Source organism: Pistacia vera, unplaced genomic scaffold, assembly GCF_008641045.1.
Source record: "Pistacia vera cultivar Batoury unplaced genomic scaffold, PisVer_v2 Contig321, whole genome shotgun sequence".
Lineage (NCBI taxonomy): Eukaryota > Viridiplantae > Streptophyta > Magnoliopsida > Sapindales > Anacardiaceae > Pistacia > Pistacia vera.
The window spans coordinates 77,078-98,208 of NW_022196137.1; the positions used below are offsets into that span (position 1 = coordinate 77,078).

General features: G+C 35.3%; 1 pseudogene; it reads right to left on the minus strand.

Annotated features, from left to right (window-relative positions):
• Positions 1 to 2,901: 2,901 nt before the first annotated feature.
• Positions 2,902 to 21,131, minus strand: part of LOC116137223 — a 52,980-nt pseudogene continuing 34,750 nt past the window's right edge.

A 21,131-nucleotide genomic window follows, 5' to 3' on the forward strand; every position in this document is an offset into this window, starting at 1 on the left:
TGGGAGGGTCCCTACAAGATATTCAAATAAGTGAGGAAAGGAGCCTATCGACTCCAAACTCCAGAAGGCAAAGACATCAGCAATAGTTGGAATGCAGTCCATCTCAAGCGCTACTACTTCTAGGTGAACTCATCCGTTTAAATGTTTGTTTCTTTTTGTTTTTATTTTTAAAGGGATGAGTGGGCCTATTCACCTCCTCATAGACAATCGGTCTTACGACCCGAATTTAATGAAGTATTATTCAGAATTTCACATCGTCAGATCGACCTCGCTCGATCAAAGTACTTTTACATCTTAGAATCGACTTGCCCGATCCACGGATTTACACCTTCGGATCGACCTTGCTCAATCCATGGATTTATAGCTTCGGATCAACCCTGCTCGATCCACGGAATTACACCTTCAGATCGATCCTACTTGATCCACGGAATAACATCTTCAGATCAGCCTGCCCGACCCACAGATTTACACCTTCGACCAACCCCGCCCAGTTCATGAAGCTACCCATCCAGACAACCAGACCGAGTGAAAGGTTTCTTACACCTCAAAACCGACAAGTCATCGACCTAGCCCAACGAAAGGCCCACATGACTTAGCCACTGGGCCGTACGAAAATCACAAGCACTGCATGAAAGTTCAACCCCTAGTACATTTACAAGCAAATAAGCAATCAACAACTCATTCATCCATCAAGAAAGCATCAAAAAATAAAACAGCAAGTATAATACATACAGCCTCAAACGGCTCAGTTCAGATTACAACACGCCAAGAAAAAGGGCATCACAGGCCCCAAAATACATAAGCAGAGGAAAACTAAGCTAAATGTCCTCAGTGTGAGTCGTCTCCCCCATCTCTGACTCGGTCACCCTATCTACACCGCCAGCACCCATCCCAACAACTTGGTCACTTGCATCCTTAACATTCGACGGCCCTGGCTGGCCAGCAAGGTCGGGCATCTGCTCCTCAACCTGCCCCTCCGTATGCCCGGCTCCCTCCTCTAGCATCTCCAGCATAAGCTAGATATCATCGTCTGGATCCCAATGAGAGGTCTTCCCAGCCTTGTACTTAAGCATGAGTTCTCCCCAGGCCCTGATAATAGCATCATCTGCAATGAAGAGGCATTGCTCCTTGAGAGACTCGACCTCTACGGTCTTCTTGGCCAACTCACCCCTCAATCTCTCCAAATCATGCTCAACGCCCCTTACACACTGCTGACTCTCTTGCTCAGCCTTCTGGGCTGCTGCTTCTCTCTGACGCAAACTAGTGTTCGCCTTAGACACATCTTGTATCCTCTTCTCCTACGCCACCACAGACTTCCTCAGATGAAGATTGCTTGTGAATGCCTGCACAACAAAATATTGTCATCAGTACGAAAGTCAAGAACAAAATAAAACGAAATTCCTGCCATAACTGAAAAGTGCGGGACACCCCCAGTCAGCGACAGCAACTGCGCCCATCTTGTTGAAACGCGCCTCACCCATCGGGAACAAGAACGAGTCGACCAACTTGCTCATGGAAGTCGCGTCAGAATAGGTTGATGCGGTAGCTGAAATCTTCAAAGTAATTGTCTCGGTCTCCTCGTCCAAGACCGTAGTCTGGGATAACCCAGCTTCGGCTGCGAGCTGATGACTCAGCGGCGTCGCTAATACATCCTCTGCTCTCCTATCCTCTTTGGTCAAGGATTCCTCTTCTTCTCCCGATGCCGGGCGATGGACTCACTCGTACTGGGGACAGTGGCGGATTTACTTAATGACGAGTGGGGACCACGGCCCCCACTCAAACTTTAAAAAACTTGAGATTGTATAAATATTTATATTTAGTTGCATTTTACCTCCTATAAGACTTTGACATTTTGCCCCCACAAATTATTTTTGTTTATTCTTTGCTCCCATCAAGTGAAATTCCTGGATCCGCCACTGACTGGGGACTGTCAACTTCTTTATCAGTGTCTCTGCAAGTGCAAGTTTTCTATCTCATACATATAATATAATCACTGGTAAAAGCCAAAGGAAGATATTATTTTACAAGTGGAAATATGGACCCATCACATGGAAATTAATTAAGATTAATGAGTCAGGAAAACGCATTAGGTTAGGTATAAGATGGAAGGAGCAAACAAATAATCCAATGCATGGGAGTAGCATAGTCATAGAAAGGACAAAAGCAAAAATTTCTATTGGATTTGTGGTCCCGATGAGAATATTTTGGTACTAAGGTCCAAGTGCATAACGATGAAATTACTAATTTTAAATACAAAATATAAATGTATAAAAACACTCAAATGAACCATATGTTTGCCACGATTTGGTGTACCAATTAATGGGAAAAGAATATCAATCAACTAATTTTTAAACCTGTTCCCACCTCAAATTTATATGATAAATGATACAATAATTTTATATGCAATGATACGTCATTATAGATGGGCAAATATCATTCAACCTTTTCCCACCTCTAATTTATTCTGTCAAGTTTATGCTTTCTGTGGACCCATGTCACTTAATGAAAGCATGCGAAATTATTTTAGAATTTGTAACTTTGAAAAGGGTTCTTATTCAGTATTATTACTGGGTCAGTTTTGTTTATAATTTGATCAAATAATACCAATGAACGGTTTAACATTGTCCATATTATTATGTTGTGCTACTAGAAGTCTTTTACCTAATTAATCACACCTGTTATAATGGTTTATTTAAAAATAGATCTTACTAAATAGTCAAATGGATGATATGGTACATTAATGGCTGTCGGCTAGAAGACTTTTTGTCAATTTTTATCATAATAATTAGAAAAAAAATAAGGAGCCCAATAAAACCCCCATTCAGAAAAAATGGAAGCAATTAATTCCTCAACAATTGAGAAGCATCTATAAGAGCCGTAACATCAAAGCATTACTCCGTATTCTTGCATATAACAGGTAATTAACTTTTGATTTTGTAACATAATTCCAGAATAGAAAGTAGTACATTTTTTCAATCATACAGCACTAATATTTCTACAACAATTCCAAAGGTAACAGTAAAACGTTTATTAGTTCTTCAGCAAGCCAGTGAATTCTGATGTCAAAGAGTTCACTGAAACAAAATGGGTCGGGTTACGCCGTTTTCTCAAATGCTTACTGTTATCTATATTCCTGAAAATTAGCATGGCCCGTTGCTTGAGCATGCTCCACAGCCTCCTGTACAATTATGTAAATAAGCATCATCTTGATGAGAAAGAAAGAACTAAGAACATGGAGAAAACTGGCATGGCACATTCATATATGTACCATGGATTTTTTCAGCTTTATTATTTAATTTTACAATTTTAAGGTCAACACATTTAGCATAGATAAGAAATAACCTTCTGGCCAATGACGCCAATTTGGCATACTCCACAACGCAAAGTGAAGTTGGCAGTGTCCGTGTAACTCCTTTCCCTGGGAAATAGCAACACAATGTATCAGGTGATGAATAACAATGAAGAGTAAACTGCTTCAGAATGCTTAAATACCATAGAAAATAATAAATTGAAAAAAAAAAGATTTCTAGCATCTGGAAATACTCACAATAGACAGCTAGAAACCACAATGCATAATAACATTTGAACAATATGGAAAACAGTTCTTGTGCAGTCACATTTCGTTTTGAGTATTGAAACATTTAAAATTTTAAAGAATTGATATTAAAAGGAGCTTGTATAGATCTTAAATACTACCTTTGTGCTCCTAACAAAATTAGAGCAAGTCCTCAGCTGGCCCAATGGCCTGTCCTTCGCCACAGCAAATATAGTCTGATCAAACTCTCCGGAGCTCCCTCAAATGGAGAAATCTGTTGATACACCATATCTCAGTCAAGCACACGAGGTGAATAGATAAAACATTAAGACTTGCACCAACAAATTCTTAAACAAAATGTGGCAGCAAATATGCAAAATATTCCTCTCTTTGCAAATCTTTTGGCGGTACATGCAAATATGTAAATATAACATAGGTAAAAAGGGGTTGGGGAAGTAACTTAAGCAAGAGGAAGTCACCACCACCATACAAATTTTAACACGTTATATAAAGCAAGTTTTAGTTATGACATTTTTTAACTTTTGGCCACCAGCCCACAATCTAGCTAGATCCATAAATTGGTTGATTCTCCTTGACCAGGAGTTCTTACATGCATTGATCGGAGATGTCGGCTTTCTATATATGAGCTATAATACATTATTGATCATACATCAATTGAAAAACATAAAAGGAAAAATAAAATTTTATTTGAAGAAATGGGATCTAGGTTCCATACAGCTAAAGCATCATAATGAAGCCCGTCATAGATCAGCATAACTCTTTCAGAATACTTCTTTCTTGTAAATAGAAACATAAGAAGGGAAAAAAAGAGAAGAAAAATTTAGTAATGCAAATTTGCGGAATCCGATGAAAAACAGATGCGAATATTTGTAACCTGGCCATATAAATCACATTAGTGGTCTGATATCATATGCTGCATTTCACGTCCATAATAATCCGCTAATATGGAGAGTTCAATGGCACCTTCAGAGGTAGAACACAAATAACCACGTCAGTACAACTAATCACAAAGTAACCAAAAATAACATACAAGTGATTGTGACACAAAACACACACGGGGGGCCAAACAATTCACTGAAGAAGTGCATATGCAATCTATTGAAACTTCCTTTTGAGCAGAGAAACCACCAGACCTAATTTTAGAATAATTGAGAACTGCAGAGAATATAGGAAATTCTATAAAGCAAACCCAAATGTCCTTCAGGTTGTCTATCATGATAAGAGACATTTTCATTATCAGCGGAGCCAACTGCAAAAAGTACAAAAGGTCATCGCCTAAAACCAACCCACCAAGCACATATACATGCTGTTCTTTACAAGGGAATGGTATTATGCCATTTCTAGTCCCTTTTTTAGTCGACCAAACCTAATGCCTCTTATGGTTGAAAATTGTTTTAAATTTGGGTTAGCATGAGAAAATTTGATAGTTGGAGTGTGCTATACTAGTAAGTTAGCACCATCTAAAATAGTCTAGCATGCTCTAATTAGAATGTCAAACTTAATCCATTACTCTTAGGATGATTCAGTGGAGCCAACTGAAAAATCAAAAGAATTTCAATCAACACAAGCAATAGCCATACTCTATGTTTTCAACTTTTAAGATATGGAGTTACGTTTGGGAATTTCCACAACCAGATGGTGGATACTTGTCACTCATTAAATTAAAAGCTACAAGAAAAAAACAAAAATAGAAGAAACTAGAATACAGCGGTAATCTTTCTTTATTTCGGTGAAAACCGAAGCGTTCGATCTGGATGGAAGGCTCTGAAGGGAACTCTGCAATTTCATCTGCTTGCCCATTTTCAATGCCTGCGGACCCAATTAATTGAAGCATATGAAATCAGAATGTCATAATAAGCTTTTGTGACATTATACAAAACAGCAAGTGAAAAAATGTCTCTTCTCTTGTAAAATAATGCCCTGTTTCTTGAAAGACGGAGAAGTAACAATGTCTTGGAAGAGGATACTGATTGCTGCTCATGGTCATGTGATCGAGTCACTTGAGATACTTTAATCGGTCATGTCATTGCAATTGGCGTCGACCTTAGTTGTGCCTGGTTTCATAGTAACTTCCCTTCCAACAGCCGCCTCTTCTCCATCACCAACCAAGGTTCAATCTTTTTTGCTAAGGAGATTTGGCGGGGCAGATTGTCTGGATACGAATGAACGGGCCTTTTCCTTGTTCATCTGCTGGGCTTGGGACGTGGCTCTCTGCTCGGCAGGGTATTCTCTTTTGGGCTTGAAGTGTTTGATTTCTGTATATTCTCTTTGAGCCTTTGTGTAGGCCGGTTTTTCATATTGTTCGATTGAGAGGTAATTCATTGCAAGCCATTTATTGAATGACAATAAACTTGATGGCTCTACTCCAAATTAGTATTAAAGAGAATTTGTACAGATGGCTTCAATATTAGTTTATAACTAACCAGATCAATATCAACACCCAATTTTGAGAGAAGCTGGAAGTGAAAGATAACATTAGATTAAAAAAACCAAATGGCCCATTGGTGTTTTAGCGCACACAATCAAGTCCTAAAATATATTGAGAGTGGGGCGATTAAGATATTTAGTCTAGCACAAATCAGAAGAAAAACAGTGGAAAAGTAACTTTAGAAATGCACCTTAACTTTGTGAGTTGTGATTTGAAATCTTTTGTAACCTTACAAGAAGACAACCATCACTATGAAATTTCATTCGAATGAACATTACTTAATTTAAATTTCTTTATTAATATAGAGAATTCACAATTAATTACTTAAGATGGAAAATTCAATATGAGAGAACAAAAGATGGTTGATGATATGAACCTTTCTTATTTAAAGAATGAAATAGGATAGAAAAAAGCCTTGGGGAAAATTTGGTTGTGTTTGGGAACTACAGCTAGATTTATAATTGTTAGGAGCTGCTGTTTTTTGTACCTCAATTATGTAAGATTGTATTACAATAACCAATGATCATGTTTACTTTGTGATTTCAACAGAGAAATACATACTGTTTTGGCCCTTTGGCATAAGCACTTAATAATTATTGTTTTTGGCCCTTTAGCATCTGTTAAGTGTTGAATTAAAAGTTATTAACATGGTATTAAAGTTATCAGTTAAAACTCTTTTTTCTGTCACTAATGGTTGATTTTCATCAAAACACCATAGCTAAAGTTTCTTTCATTATATAATGGCAAGCCAAACCATACATGTTGAAAACATCAACAATATTAAGGTTCAAAATACCAGAAATTAGTGAAGCTACAAAACACTTGAAAAGGAAAACAAAACAATGCCCACTGATAGCCTTTGTCTTTGGAGGAAACGTTTTCTACAAAAAACTACATTTCAAACAATATAGAAAAACTATTGTATTCACACAACTCTTTTCCGTATTCCACGCATGCATGGAAGCTGAAGCCCAAGCTCATCAACTTCAATTAATGGGCGGTAAATAGTAGTTAATTTGGTCGTAATTAGTGATGGAAGAAAATGTCACAAATCCCACATTGGAAGCGCATTTAAAAAGTTTTGGACTTATAAGAGGGGAGTTCCTCCACCTAATAGGTTAACCTTTGGATTATTGGAATATGTGATTTTTTCAAATAAACTTCTTGGTGAAATCTTCGAGTATGTCAAGTTCGAATTTTTTTATGTCATTGAACTTATCCAATAACCATTTGACTAGGAAAATTCTTCGGTCACTCAACTTCAAAGCTCTGATGCATCTCTTATACCAACAATGAATTTTGTGGATTTCCGCTTCCAAAGACTGTACAGAGATTGTTTCGAACACCAGAGCTTAAAAATAGAGGATCAAAAGATGGTAATGAACAAGAAGCGGATTGTTCAATGTGAGCATGGCACTAGGATTTGTGATGGGCGTTCGGGGTATAATAGGTCTTTCAATGTTAGCAGAAGATGGAGGTACAAGAACCAATACAAAAGTTGGATAGAGAGAATATTACGAAGATGCATAATTGAACCAGATTAAAAGCATTACTCCGTTTCTTGTATAACAGGTAATTAACTTTTGTTTGTAACATAATTCCAGAATATAAAGTAACATCTTTTCAATCATACAGCAAGATATTTCTACAACAATTCCAAAGGTAACAGTAAAACGTTTATTGGTTCTCAGCAGGCCAGTGAATTCTGATGTCAAAGAGTCTTACTGTTATCTATATTCCTGAAAATAACATGGCCCGTCGCATGCTCCACAGCCTCCTGTACAATTATGTAATATAAGCATCATCAGTAAGAAGCATAAGAATTTGTGAAATCATGATGAGAAAGAAAGAACTAAGAAGATGGAGAAAACTGGCATGGCACATTCGCCCATGTACCATGGATTTTTTCAGCTTTATTTTTTTTTGTTTTCTATTTAAGGTCAACACAGTTAGCATAGATAAGAAATAACCTTCGGCAATGAAGCCAATTGGATACTCCACAAACGCAAGTGAAGTTGGCAGTGTCCGTGTAACTCCTTTTCCTGGGAAATAGCAACACAATGATTACGTGATGTGTAACAATGAAGAGTAACTGCTTCAGAATGCCTAAATATCATAGGAAATAATAAAATGAAAAAAAAGATTTCCAACATCTGGAAATCATCCACCAATGGACAGCTAGAAACCACAAGCATAAAAACATTTCTTGTGCAGTCACATTTCGTTTTGAGATATGAAACATTTACAAAATTTTAAAGAATTGATCATTAAAGTAAGACTTGTATAGATCCTTAAGTACTACCTTTGTTGTCCTTAACAAAATTTGAGCAAGTCCCTCAGCTGGTAATGGTCCTGTCCTTCGTACAGCAATATGGTCTGATCAAACTCCTCCAGAGCTCCCTCAAATGGAGACATTGTTCAACACCATATCTCAGTCAATCACACATGAGTTGAATAGATAAAACATTAAGAGTAGCACCAACAAATTCTTAAACAAATGGTGGCAGCAAATATGCAAAAACATTTCTCTTGTGCATATCTTTTTGCGGTGATATGCAAATAGTAATATAACATATGGTTAAAATTGGGGTTGAGGGGAAGTAACTTAGGCAAGAGGAAGTCACCACCACCATCAAAAATTCTAACACGTTTTATTCTTAGATGATTCAGTGAGCCAACTGAAACATCAAAAGAAATTTCAATCAACAGAGCAATAGCCATACTCTATGTTTTGAACTTTTAAGATATGTGAGTTACTTGGGGAATTCCACAGACAGTTGGTGGATACTCTGCTCATCATTAAATTAAGCTGCAAGAATACAACAAAAATGGAGAAAACTAAAATACAGCCATATTACCTGGTTAGCAATCAGGAGCATGTTTCAAGTTTCAGTGTTAGTTTCTCTCTTTTCTGGTTGATAATTTGCTCATCATTTCATGTATAGCGGTAACTTTGTTGTATTTCGTAAAAACTTAAGCATTTGATCTCGATGAAAGGCTCTGAAGGGAACTCTGCAATTTCATCTTGGTTGCCCATTTTCAATGCCTGGGAACCAATTAATTGAAGCATATGAATTGAGAATGTAATAATAAGCTTTTGTGACATTAAACAAAGCTAGAAGTCTAAGTGAAAACAAGAAATCCTATTGAAGTTTTTGTGGCAATGGAGATTGCTGTAATGGGCTGATGTTCTCTGCAACAACTTCACTGACCTGTGCTTGAATTTCATCTAAGAAATCCTGTTGAAGCAATCCTTCTTCATTCCAAAAGAGCTCGTGATGATGTTGAAGCTTTGCGAGGTAATGTTGATTGGTAAGATAAATCCCCTCTTGGTTGAATAAAACAATCTGATTCCATAACTTTTTTTATTCCCAAAGTTTTAAAAATAATATGTCTGGTGACCACTTCTCCTTATGTGAAGCAGTAATGTTAGAAGTGTGATTCTAGTAATGATCATAGGTAGCAATTCATGATTGTAATTGTAGGGTTAAAACAATAATTTAATTTAATATTTAATAAAAGTAATTAAATTTTTAATAAATTATTTTTAGGGTTAAAGTAGGGAAAAATTTGAAACAAGGGAACTGTGCATTTTTGCATACGAAACTAAAAAAAAAACTATACCAAAAACACTCTCTTATAAACTTTTTCTCAAAACTCTGACTTGCGCAACTCGCAATTGGTTAATTCACAAATGATCCCAAATAGGTCCTACATGGGTCCTATTAATTAATTGCAAACTACCACGTTAGAGATATAAGAGAAAATTTGTGAAAAAATGTTGTTGGTATTGTATTACTTCGAAACTAAATGCCCCTAGAATGGCATTCTTTCCAACTACCGCTTTTTAAAGGAAAGACGGTTTACAGAAATAACTGTAGAAACTAGAAACTAATCTAAAAAAATATGAATTATGTTGCATTATGTTTATGTCAACCTTCAAGTTGACAAGCAAGGGCAAAAGAATAGGGTTGGCAATTTTCAAGGAGGGGCACAGAACTCATCTCTAGCGTTGTCCTCAGCGAGTATCCCTAAGAGGGTTTTTCTATCATCGTCATTCAACAAATGGAACCTTTGGTTATTAGGCTTCAACCTTCTAAGTCCGAAGTCCCACTGGGTTTTAAGTCTTTAACAACCACATTTGAGAAAATAATTCTTGTAATTTATTAAGTTATAACCTCCTCATAATAATAAATTTAGTTGATCCCAACATTATAACTATAGAGAGTTTTTACTATTATGTTATGCTACTAGAGTCTTTGATTGTCAATATTATTATGTTATGCTACTAGAAGTCCCACTGGGTTTCTGGAGCACGATAGGTCCTCTAATTGTTAACAGAAGATGGAGGTACAAGTGCTCTGATTTCTTGGATCGCATTGGAGACAAATTTGGTTGTTTTTAAAGAATCTGTTGCTAGCCACTAGGGCGTAAAGGAGTTGTCAGTGTACCTTCCCATTTTTCTTTTTAATTATTTGTTAGTTTTATTCAAACAAATCCTCTATTCGGATTATATAGATCCCATAGCCGACTCTTTGATTACCAAAAGTTTTGAAAAAATAATATGACTGATGACTACTTATCCTTCACAATAAAATAGTAATGTTAGAAATGTGATTCTAGTAACGATGGTAGGTTGACGATTGTCATGGTCGTAACTGTAGAGATAAAACAATAATTTAATTTAACTATTAATAATTTTTAAATAAAAGTAATTAAAAAAATTTATAAATTATTTTAGGTTAAAATAGGAAAAAAAATATTTGAAACAGGGGGAAAGTGGGCATTTTTTGGGCACGAAACAAAATGCCTCTGGAATGGGCATTCTTTCCAACTACCGCTTTTTAAAGGAAAGGGGATTGGAACCCCTTTTCTTGCTGAAATTCTTTGAACCCAACAAGGGAATGGTAGTTTCCCATTTCTAGTCCCTTTTTTATTCCACCAAACCTAATGCCTCTTATGGTCGAAAATTGTTTTAAATTTGGGTTAACATGAGAGAATTTTGTACTAATATGAGATAATTTGATAGTTGGAGTGTGTTATACTATTAAGTTTAGCACCATCTAAAATAGTCTAACATGCTTTAATTAGACTGTCAAACTATACTGTTAAATGTTAGATTCTCGAGTTTTATATAATTTAACATAATCTCATGTTATATATTAAAAATATACCATTTATTGTTTCATTTAAGGTATAATCGGTGAGTCATTGGATTTTATAACTACATTTATCCTCTAAATAATGCCTATACATTTTTTAAAATTGTGATTATTGAGTTGGTTATATATGTGCAAACCTTTTTTTTTTTTTTTTTTTTTTTTAAGGAAATTTGTAAAATGCCACATGGGAACTTATTATCTAAGAGTTGAATTGGCTATGATAAACTTGGTGAAACTAAATAATTATCCTCCGCCAAAATAGCCAAAGTGCCGAACCCCTTAATCGGTAATAGTAGATTTCATTGTTTTTTCATAAAAAGAGATCTCAAAATCTTGTATATTAGCTTTTTAGCATAGTTCCATGATTTTACCTGTACTTTATATTTTGCAGCTGCTGCTTACAGCTTACTAAACTCCTTACAGCAACTGCTGCTTACAGCTTACTAAACTCCTTCCAGCTGTTGCTTGGCTTGATCAACCTTACTTTAAAGCTCAAAACTTTTCATCCCTTCAAAATTAAATCCATTACTCTTAGGATGATTCAGTGGAGCCAACTGAAAAATCAAAAGAAATTTCAATCAACACAAGCAATGGCCATACTCTATGTTTTCAACTTTTAAGATATGTGAGTTACGTTTGGGAATTTCCACAACCAGATGGTGGATACTCTGCTCATCATTAAATTAAAAGCTACAAGAAAAAAACAAAAATGAAGAAACTAGAATACAGCGGTAATCTTTCTATTATTCGGTGAAAACCGAAGCGTTCGATCTGGATGGAAGGCTCTGAAGGGAACTTTGCAATTTCATCTTGCTTGCCCATTTTCAATGCCTGCGGAACCAATTAATTGAAGCATATGAAATCAGAATGTCATAATAAACTTTTTGTGACATTGTAGAAAACAAGAAGTACAAGTGAAAAAATGTCTCCTCTTGTAACATAATGTCTTGGAAAGAAGATACTGATTGCTGCTCATGGTCATGGGATTGAGTCACTTGAGATACTTTAACCGGTCATGTCATTGGAATAGGCGTCGACCTTAGTTGTAACTGGTTTCATGGTAACTTCCCTTCCAACAGCAGCCTCTTCTCCAGCACCAAGACACCAACCAAGGTTTAATCTCATTTTGCTAAGGAGATTGGGCTGGGGCAGATTTTCTGGACTACGAATGAACGGGCCTTTTTCCTTGTTGATGCGCTGGGCTTGGGCCGTGGCTCTCGGCTTGGCAGGGTATTCTCGTTTTGGGCTTGAAGTGTTTGATTTCTGTATATTCTCTTTGAGCCTTCTTGTGTAGGCCGGTTTTTGACTGGGCCTTTTTGTAAAGGATAGGTTTTCTTTCCTTTCTTGGTCTTTTGTAGTTGCCTTAGGCCTATCCAAGGTTGCTAGCTTGGTGGGGAGTCTCATTCATGGACTGTATTTTTTTATTATTTTCTATACAATTTCTGGGTTTATCCCAAAAAAAAAAAAAAAAAAAATCTCTCTCAATGGGAGAATCCCATTTTGGTTATTCAATCTACCATTATTAACGTTCATGGACTCGGAGATAAGTAGGTAATTGATCGATTTGAGAGTAATTCATTGCAAGCCATTTATTTGAATGACAATAGACTTGATGGCTCTACTCCAAATTAGTTATTAGAGAGAATTTGTCCAGATGGCTTCAATATTAGTTTATACCTTAACCAGATCAATATCAGCACCCAATTTTGAGAGAAGCTGGAAGTGAAAGATAACACTATGATTAAAAAATCTGAATGGCCCGTTGGTGTTTAAGCGCACACAATCAAGTCCTAAAATATATTGAGAGTGGGGAGATTTAAGGCTCCGTTTGACACATTATTTCTACCTATATTCCCAATCCTATTCCTAAAATATTGTTTGTTTTGTTATTTGAGAAATATTAGTATATTTTTTTAATTACTTTTAGACTCCTTAAGTTTATTAATTTCATAAATATTCCCAAGAAAAAGTTTATAAATTCACAAAAACACCCCCACCCACCCATACTTGCCACATTCTGACAACCACCATCGATGGTAGTTGGAATCTGTCACAATGTACAAACGACCAGAATTGGCCAGTAATTCATTGATCTGGTCTTTTCCGGCCAGATCCATTGTGGATTTGATCAGAAATGCCATATTGACGCCCTACCTGCTAGATCCGACCAGTATGCATTGTAAAGCCATTTTCTGGCCAGATTCTGATGATGGTGGTCGGAATCTGGCACTGTAGGTGGGTGGAAATGTTTTTGTCATTTTACAAAATTTATATATATTGGGGTGTTTAGTTAAATTAGCAAACTTAGGGGGTTTTTGTACATTTTAAATTTTACCTCGTAATACTCTTCTATTCAACTACCCAATATTATTCTCAAAATCCTATCTAAAATAATATAACAAACGGACCCTAAGATATTTAGTCTAGCATAAATCAGAAGAACGGTAGAAAAAGTAACTTTAGAAATGCACCTCAACTTTGTGAGTTGTGATTTGAAATCTTTTGTAACCTTACAAGAAGGCAATTCCAAAGGTAACAGTAAAACGTTTATTGGTTCTTCAGCAAGCCAGTGAATTCTGATGTCAAAGAGTTCACTGAAATAAAATGTGTACGTTTATGGTTAAAATTGGGGTTGAGGGGAAGTAACTTAAGCAAGAGGAAGTCACCAGCACCATCACAAATTTCTAACACGTATTTATTCTTAGGATTCAGTAGAGCCAACTGAAACATCAAAAGAAATTTCAATCAACAGAAGCAATAGCCATACTCTATGTTTTGAACTTTTAAGATATGTGAGTTACGTTGGGGAATTTCCACAAACAGTTGGTCTATACTCTGCTCATCATTAAATTAAAAGCCACAAGAATACAACAAAAATGGAGAAAACTAAAATATAGCCATATTACCTGGTTAGCAAAGAGGACCATGTTTCAAGTTTCAGTGTTAGTTTCTTCCTCCTTCTGGTTGATCCTTTGCTCATCATTTTCTATGTATAGCGGTAAACTTTGTCGTATTTCGTAGAAACTTAAGCATTTGATCTCGATGAAAGGCTCTGAAGGGAACTCTGCAATTTCATCTTGGTTGCCTATTTTCAATGCCTGCGGAACCAATTAACTGAAGCATATGAAATGAGAATGTAATAATAAGCTTTTTGTGACATTAAACAAAGCTAGAAGTCTAAGTGAAAACAAGAAATCCTATTGAAGCTTTTTGTGGCAATGGAGATTGCTGTAAATGGGCTGATGTTCTCTGCAACAACTTCACTGACCATGTGCTTGAATTTCATCTAAGAAATCCTGTTGAAGCAATCCTTCTTCATTCCAAAAGAGCTCGTGATGATGTTGAAGCTTTTGCGAGGTCAATGTTGATTGGTAAGATAAATCCCTCCTTGGTTGAATTAAAACAATCTGATGTCCAAGTGCTAACTCTATTTCCGTTCTTATTCCTTTGTCTTTAGAAGAACTTTCATATTTGGAAAGTCTAGATCTTTCTACTAACAAATTGAGTTTCTGAACTTGATCTTTCCAACAATAACTTTTCAGGATCCATTATCTTCTGGGTTGAATCCATCAAAAGGAGTTCTTAACCTAGAAAATAATTTTCTACTTTCCCTTCACAAGATCTCTTATAAATTTATTTTTTAACATAATTATATCCCTTCACAAGATCAATGGCTTATTTTAACTGTTTGATGATAACAACTTGATATCTTATTTTAATTGCTAAAATAACGACTTCTCCCTTTTCTGTTGTCTAACAAGCAATCAAACTCAGTTCATTAAGCACTTGAAAAATTATATGAAGTATATGTATTTTCAATTTTATGGAAGCTAAAAAAGAAAAAAAAAATGGTTTATCCATAAAAATTTGATCGAATATCCATCTGGGCACGTCCAATATTGGTGTTGATTCTCTTTGTGAAGAACAAGAAGTGAAGCAAGCACTAGAACAATTCATGGAGAAAGCAAGGAATGCACAAAAGAGCTCCCTTCTTTCCTAAATAATATATAATTGTTTCTTTTTAATTATTTGTTAGTTTTTATTCATTTAAATCCTTGGATTATATAGATCCCATAACTTTTTTTATTACCAAAAGTTTTCAAAAAATAATATAATTGGTGACCACTTGTCCGTTATGTGAAAGCAGTGATGTTACAAGTGTGATTCTAGTAATGATGATAGGCTAGCAATTGTTATGGTTGTAATTGTAGGGATAAAACAATAATTTAATTTAAATATTAAATAAAAATAATTAAAATTTTAATAAATTACTTTTACGGTTAAAGTAGGGAAAAATTTGAAACAAGGGAAACTGCGCATTTTTCGCAACAAAACTAAGAAAAATACTACACCAACAACCATCTCTCACAACCCTGACGTGACAACTCACAATTTGTAAGTTTACAACAGATCTCACATAGGTCCTACTAATTAATTGTAAACTATTACATCAAAGTTGTGAGAGAAAATTTGTGAAAGAATGTTGTTGGTGTTGTATAATTACTCTGAAACTAAATACCCTAGAATGGCATTCTTTCCAACTACCGCTTTTTAAAGGAAAGGAGGTTTACAAAAATAACTGTAGAAACTAAAAACTAATCTCAAAAAATATGAATTATGTTGCATTATGTTTATGTCAACATAATTATGTTTTTGTCAAAAAATTATGTTTATGTTTATGTCAAGAAGACAAGCTAGGGCAATTTTCAAGGATGGGCGCAGAACTTTCATCTCCAGCGCTGTCCTCAGCGAGTATCCCTAAGAGAGGGTTTTTCTATCATCGTCACTGAAGAAATGGAACCACATTGATGTGGCGTACTGAGAAAAGCCTTCAAACCTTTGGTTATTAGGCTTCAACCTTCTAAGTCCGAAGTCCCACTGGGTTTTAAGTCTTTAACAACCACATTTTAGCCCAAGCTACAGCCTGTGTGAAAGCCCTCAAATCTTTACCCGAAGCAGGCAAAACTACAAAGACCAAAATATTTGAGGTAGGTTTGGAGCCTATAAATGCACATAGTCGTTTAATTCACTAGACCATATTCTTTTTGAGATATTCTCATCATATATATCATTATCATTAATTTTTATTCTCAAAATTTCGCTGTAAAGACATTTAACAAGACAAAAATAGTTGAAATGTACTAGACTATCAAGTTTAGTACCATCAAACATAGTCTAACTTGCTTTAATTAGACAGTCAAATTATACTATTAAATGCTAGACTTTCGAATTTTATACACTGGCCATTTCCTCGAACTTCATCTAAGAAATCCTGTTGAAGCAATCCTCTTCATTCCAAAAGAGCTCGTGATGACGTTGAAGCTTTTGCGAGGTCAATGTTGATTGGTAAGATAAATCCCTCCTTGGTTGAATTAAAACATCTGATGTCCAAGTGCTAACTCTATTTCCGGTCTTATTCCTTTGTCTTTGAGAACTTTCATATTTGGAAGTCTAGATCTTTCTACTAACAATTGAGTTTCTGAACTTGATCTTTCCAACAATAACTTTTCAGATCCATTATGCACTTTTATCTCTGGTTAATCAATCAAAAGGAGTTCTTAACTAAAAATAATTTTCTACTTTCCCTTCACAAGATCTCTTATAAATTTATTTTTAACATATATATCCCTTGACAAATTTAATGGCTTATTTTAACTTTGATGATAACAACTTGATATCTGTTTAATTGCTAAATTACAGACTTCTCCCTTTTCTGTTGTCTAACAAGCAATCAACTCATTTCATAAGCACTTGAAAATATATATAGTATATGTATTTTCAATTTTAGGAAGCTAAAAAGAAAAAAAAAAATGGTTTATCCATAAAAATTTGATCGAATATCCATCTGGGCACCGTCCAATATTGGTGTTGATTCTCTTTGTGAAGAACAAGAGTGAAGCAAGCACTAGAACAATTCATGGAGAAAGCAGGAATGCACAAAAGAGCTCCCTTCTTTCCTAAATAATATAATTGTTTCTTTTTAATTTTTGTTAGTTTTTATTCATTTAAATCCTTGGATTATAGATCCCATAACTTTTTTTATTCCCAAGTTTTAAAATAATATATTCCGGTGACCACTTTCCTTCGTGTGAAAGCAGTAATGTTAGAAGTGTGATTATAGCATATGATAGGCTAGCAATTGTCATGATTGTAATTGTAGGGTTAAACAATAATTTAATTTAATATTAAATAAAAGTAATTAAATTTTATAATTTTATTTTAGGGTTAGTAGGGAAAAATTTGAAACAGGGAAACTAGGCATTTTTGGCATACAAAACTAAAAAATACTATCCTAACAACCTTTTCATAACTTTCTTTCACAACTTTGACATGACAACTTATATTGATCAGTTCACAATAGATCCCACATAGTCCTATATAGGTTACTAATTAATTGGAAACTACCACGTCAGGATTTTGAAAAAATTTGTGAAAAATGTTGTTGATGTTGTATTACTCTAAACTAAATGCCACTAGAATGGCATTCTTTCCAACTACCACTTTTTAAGGAAGGCGGTTTACAGAAAATATGGGGGTTTACATAAATACTATGAAACTAGAAACTAATCTAAAAAATATGAATTATGTTGCATTATGTTTATGTCAACCTTCAAGTAGACAAGCAAGGGCAAAGATGGCTTGGCAATTTTCAAGGGATGGCGCAAACCTTCGTCTCCAGCATTGTCCTCAGCGAGTATCCTTAAGAGAGGGTTTTTCTATTATCGTCACTCAAGAAGGAACCATATTGATATGTGTGTACTGAGCAGCCTTCAAACCTTGGTTTAAGCTTCAACCTTCAAGTCCGAAGTCACACATAGGTTTAAGTCTTTACCAACCAATTTTAGCCCAAGCACAACTTGTGTGAAGCCCTCAATTTTACCTGAAGCAGGCAAAACTACAAAGACCAAAATATTTGAGGTAGGTTTGGAGCCTATAATGCACACAGTCGTTTAATTCACTAGACCATATTCTTTTTGAGATATTCTCATCATATTATCATTATCATTAATTTTTATTCTCAAAATTTCGCTGTAAAGACATTTAACAAGACAAAAATAGTTGAAATGTACTAGACTATCAAGTTTATACCTCAACAAATAGTCTAACTTGCTTTAATTAGACAGTTAAATTATACTATTAAATGCTAGACTTTCGAATTTTATATAATTTCACATGTCTAGCATATATATTAGGAAAGAGTAATGCTATGTGCACTACTAATCTAGTATTAATGAAAATTTAAAATTTCCAATGTTAGTACTTGGATTAATACTCATTGGTTATTGCCACATAGTTTTATTTATAGGAACATATCATTTATTGTTTCATTTTAAGTATAATTGTTAAGTTACTAGATTTTACAACTATATTTATCCTCTAATAAGCCTACACATTTTAAAAACTGTGATTATGAGTTCGTTATATAGTCCAAACCCCTACTAAAAACATAATTGATTTTAATTTATCAAAACTGAATTGTAAATAAAATGAAATAATAATTTTTAATTAAAAAAATAATTCTTGTAACTACACCTCTATTAAATTATAACCTCCTCATAATAATAAATTTAGTTGATCCCAACATATGATATAGAAGTTTTTACTATTATGTTATGCTACTAGAGTTTTTGTATTTGTTAATATGTCTATACTAAGTCTTTCTTATGTATTATTTATTAATATATATTTATATTAAAATATTTTATATTATGATATTGATACACTAATGACTTATCCGCTAGAAATTTTTTGAATGATATGATGCACCAATACTTAAAATTCTTTCTAAATATTTTCAAGTTTCAGATTTTATAGTTTAGCTTTTCAGATGTTTTATTTCAATTTCATATTATTTTATTAAAAACTTTCAGATTTTTCAATTACATAACTTTTTTATTCTTTTTTTCATATTATTTTGTTTTAATTTTTTTTAGAAAATTTAAATCATTTTTAATTCCATTTTGTGTTAAAAGCATGCAGTTGATTGTTAGAGAAAAAGAAAAAGAAAAAAAAAAGGATGAGGCCATGAGGGACAGATAAGTGACAATTATTGAAATGTAAGGTGTCCTAGATGGTTTCTTATACAATGGGTAAGGTATATTTAAGAAAACTTCAGGGAGGTAAGTGATAATACTCTATTTTTCTTCCCCTCTATATTCAACTTCAATGGTGAGTACTTCAGTTATCCCCCAGGAGATGCAAAGTCGATGATGTTCTCTCTTTTTACATTTATTTTGAGCGTCTCTTTCCATATTATCCATTGCTCTTCCTTGGACTAATCTCTCGAGTTGTCTTGTAATTAATACACTTGGCATGCAAAATACAATCACACCATTGTTTTGGATCTCCTCTGATAGAATCGCCATCTTGCATAAAACAAATCAAAGCATGATGATCCCCTTCTCTTGTAACATGATGCCCCTGTTTCTTGGAAAGCAGGGGAAGTAAAAATGTCTTGGCTTGTGTCACGGGCTGGGAGTTTCACACCCAAAAGACTAACCTATTAGGTGGAGGGACTCCCCCCTTTTAAGTCCAGACCTCTCCAATACGCTTCCAATGTGGGATTTGTTACTTCTCCCCCACTCAATCCTGTGACGCCCTCGTCACGGTGGGGCCCCCTGCCTACCCTCCCACCTCACTCTCGTGTGGACCCACAACACACGTGGACGCCCCTACGTGGGCGCTTGGCGGACATCAAAACGGATTGGGTTTGCTCTGATACCACTTGTCACGGGCTGGAGTTTCACACCCAAAAGGCTAACCTATTAGGTGGAGGGACTCCCCCCATTTATAACCCAATACCTCCCCAATACGCTTCCAATGTGGATTTGTTACATTCTCCCCCACCCATCCTGTGATCCCTTGTCACGGTGGGGCCCCCTGCCTACCCTCTCACCTCACTCTCGTGTGGACCCACAATCACACGTGGACGCCCCTGCGTGGGCGCTTGGCGGACTCGAAAGACGGATTGGGTTTGCTCTGATACCACTTGTCACGGGCTGGAGTTTCACACCCAAAGGCTAACCTATTAGGTGAGGGACTCCCCCCATTTATAGCCCAATACCTCCCCAATACGCTTCCAATGTGGGATTTGTTACACTTGGCAGGGATATCTCTTTTTGGGCTTGAAGTGTTTGATTTGTGTATAGTCCTTTTAGCCTTTTTGTGCAGGTCGGTTTTTGACTGGGCCTTTTTGTAAAGGATAGGTTTTCTTTCCTTCTTGGTCTTTGTGGTTGCCTTGGGCCTGTCCAAGGTTGTTAGCTTGATGGGGAGACCTCATTTATGGACTGTACTTTTTTATTCTTTTCTGTACAAAAAATAATAATAATTTTCTCTCAATGGGAGAATCCCATTGTGGTTTATCGTATTTCGCTCTAACATTATTGACATTCATGGACCTCAGTTTTTCTAACATTACTTTATTTAACTTTATTATTACTTTATTATAATCTTACTTGTCTGACAGGAAATAATAATCAATACACATAACTAAAGTTTCTTTGAGATATAAATTGGCAAGCCAAACCATACATGTGAAAACTTCAACAGTATAAGGTTTAGATACCAAAAATAGTGAAGTATACAAAACACTTGATATGGAAAACAAAACAATGCCCACTGATAGCCTTATTCCTTGGAGAAAACGTTTTCTAAATCAACTACATTTCAAACATATAGGAGAGACCTACTGTTTCACACAACTCTTTCTTGTATTCCCACGCATGCATGGAAACTGAAGCCCAGCTCATCAACTTCAATTAGCCGGTCAATGGTTAGTTTAACTCGGTCCGTAATTAGTGAATGGGGAGAATGTAACAGATCCCATATCAGAAGCACATTAAAAGTCTTGGGCTTATAAGAGGAGCCCTTCCACCTAATATGTTAGCCTTTTGGGTGTAAAACTCCTAACTTGTGACATCTTGTAGCCTAACCAACAACAAATAAAGGTGACCAGTAGCAGAGCCCCACCTGTGATGAGGACGTC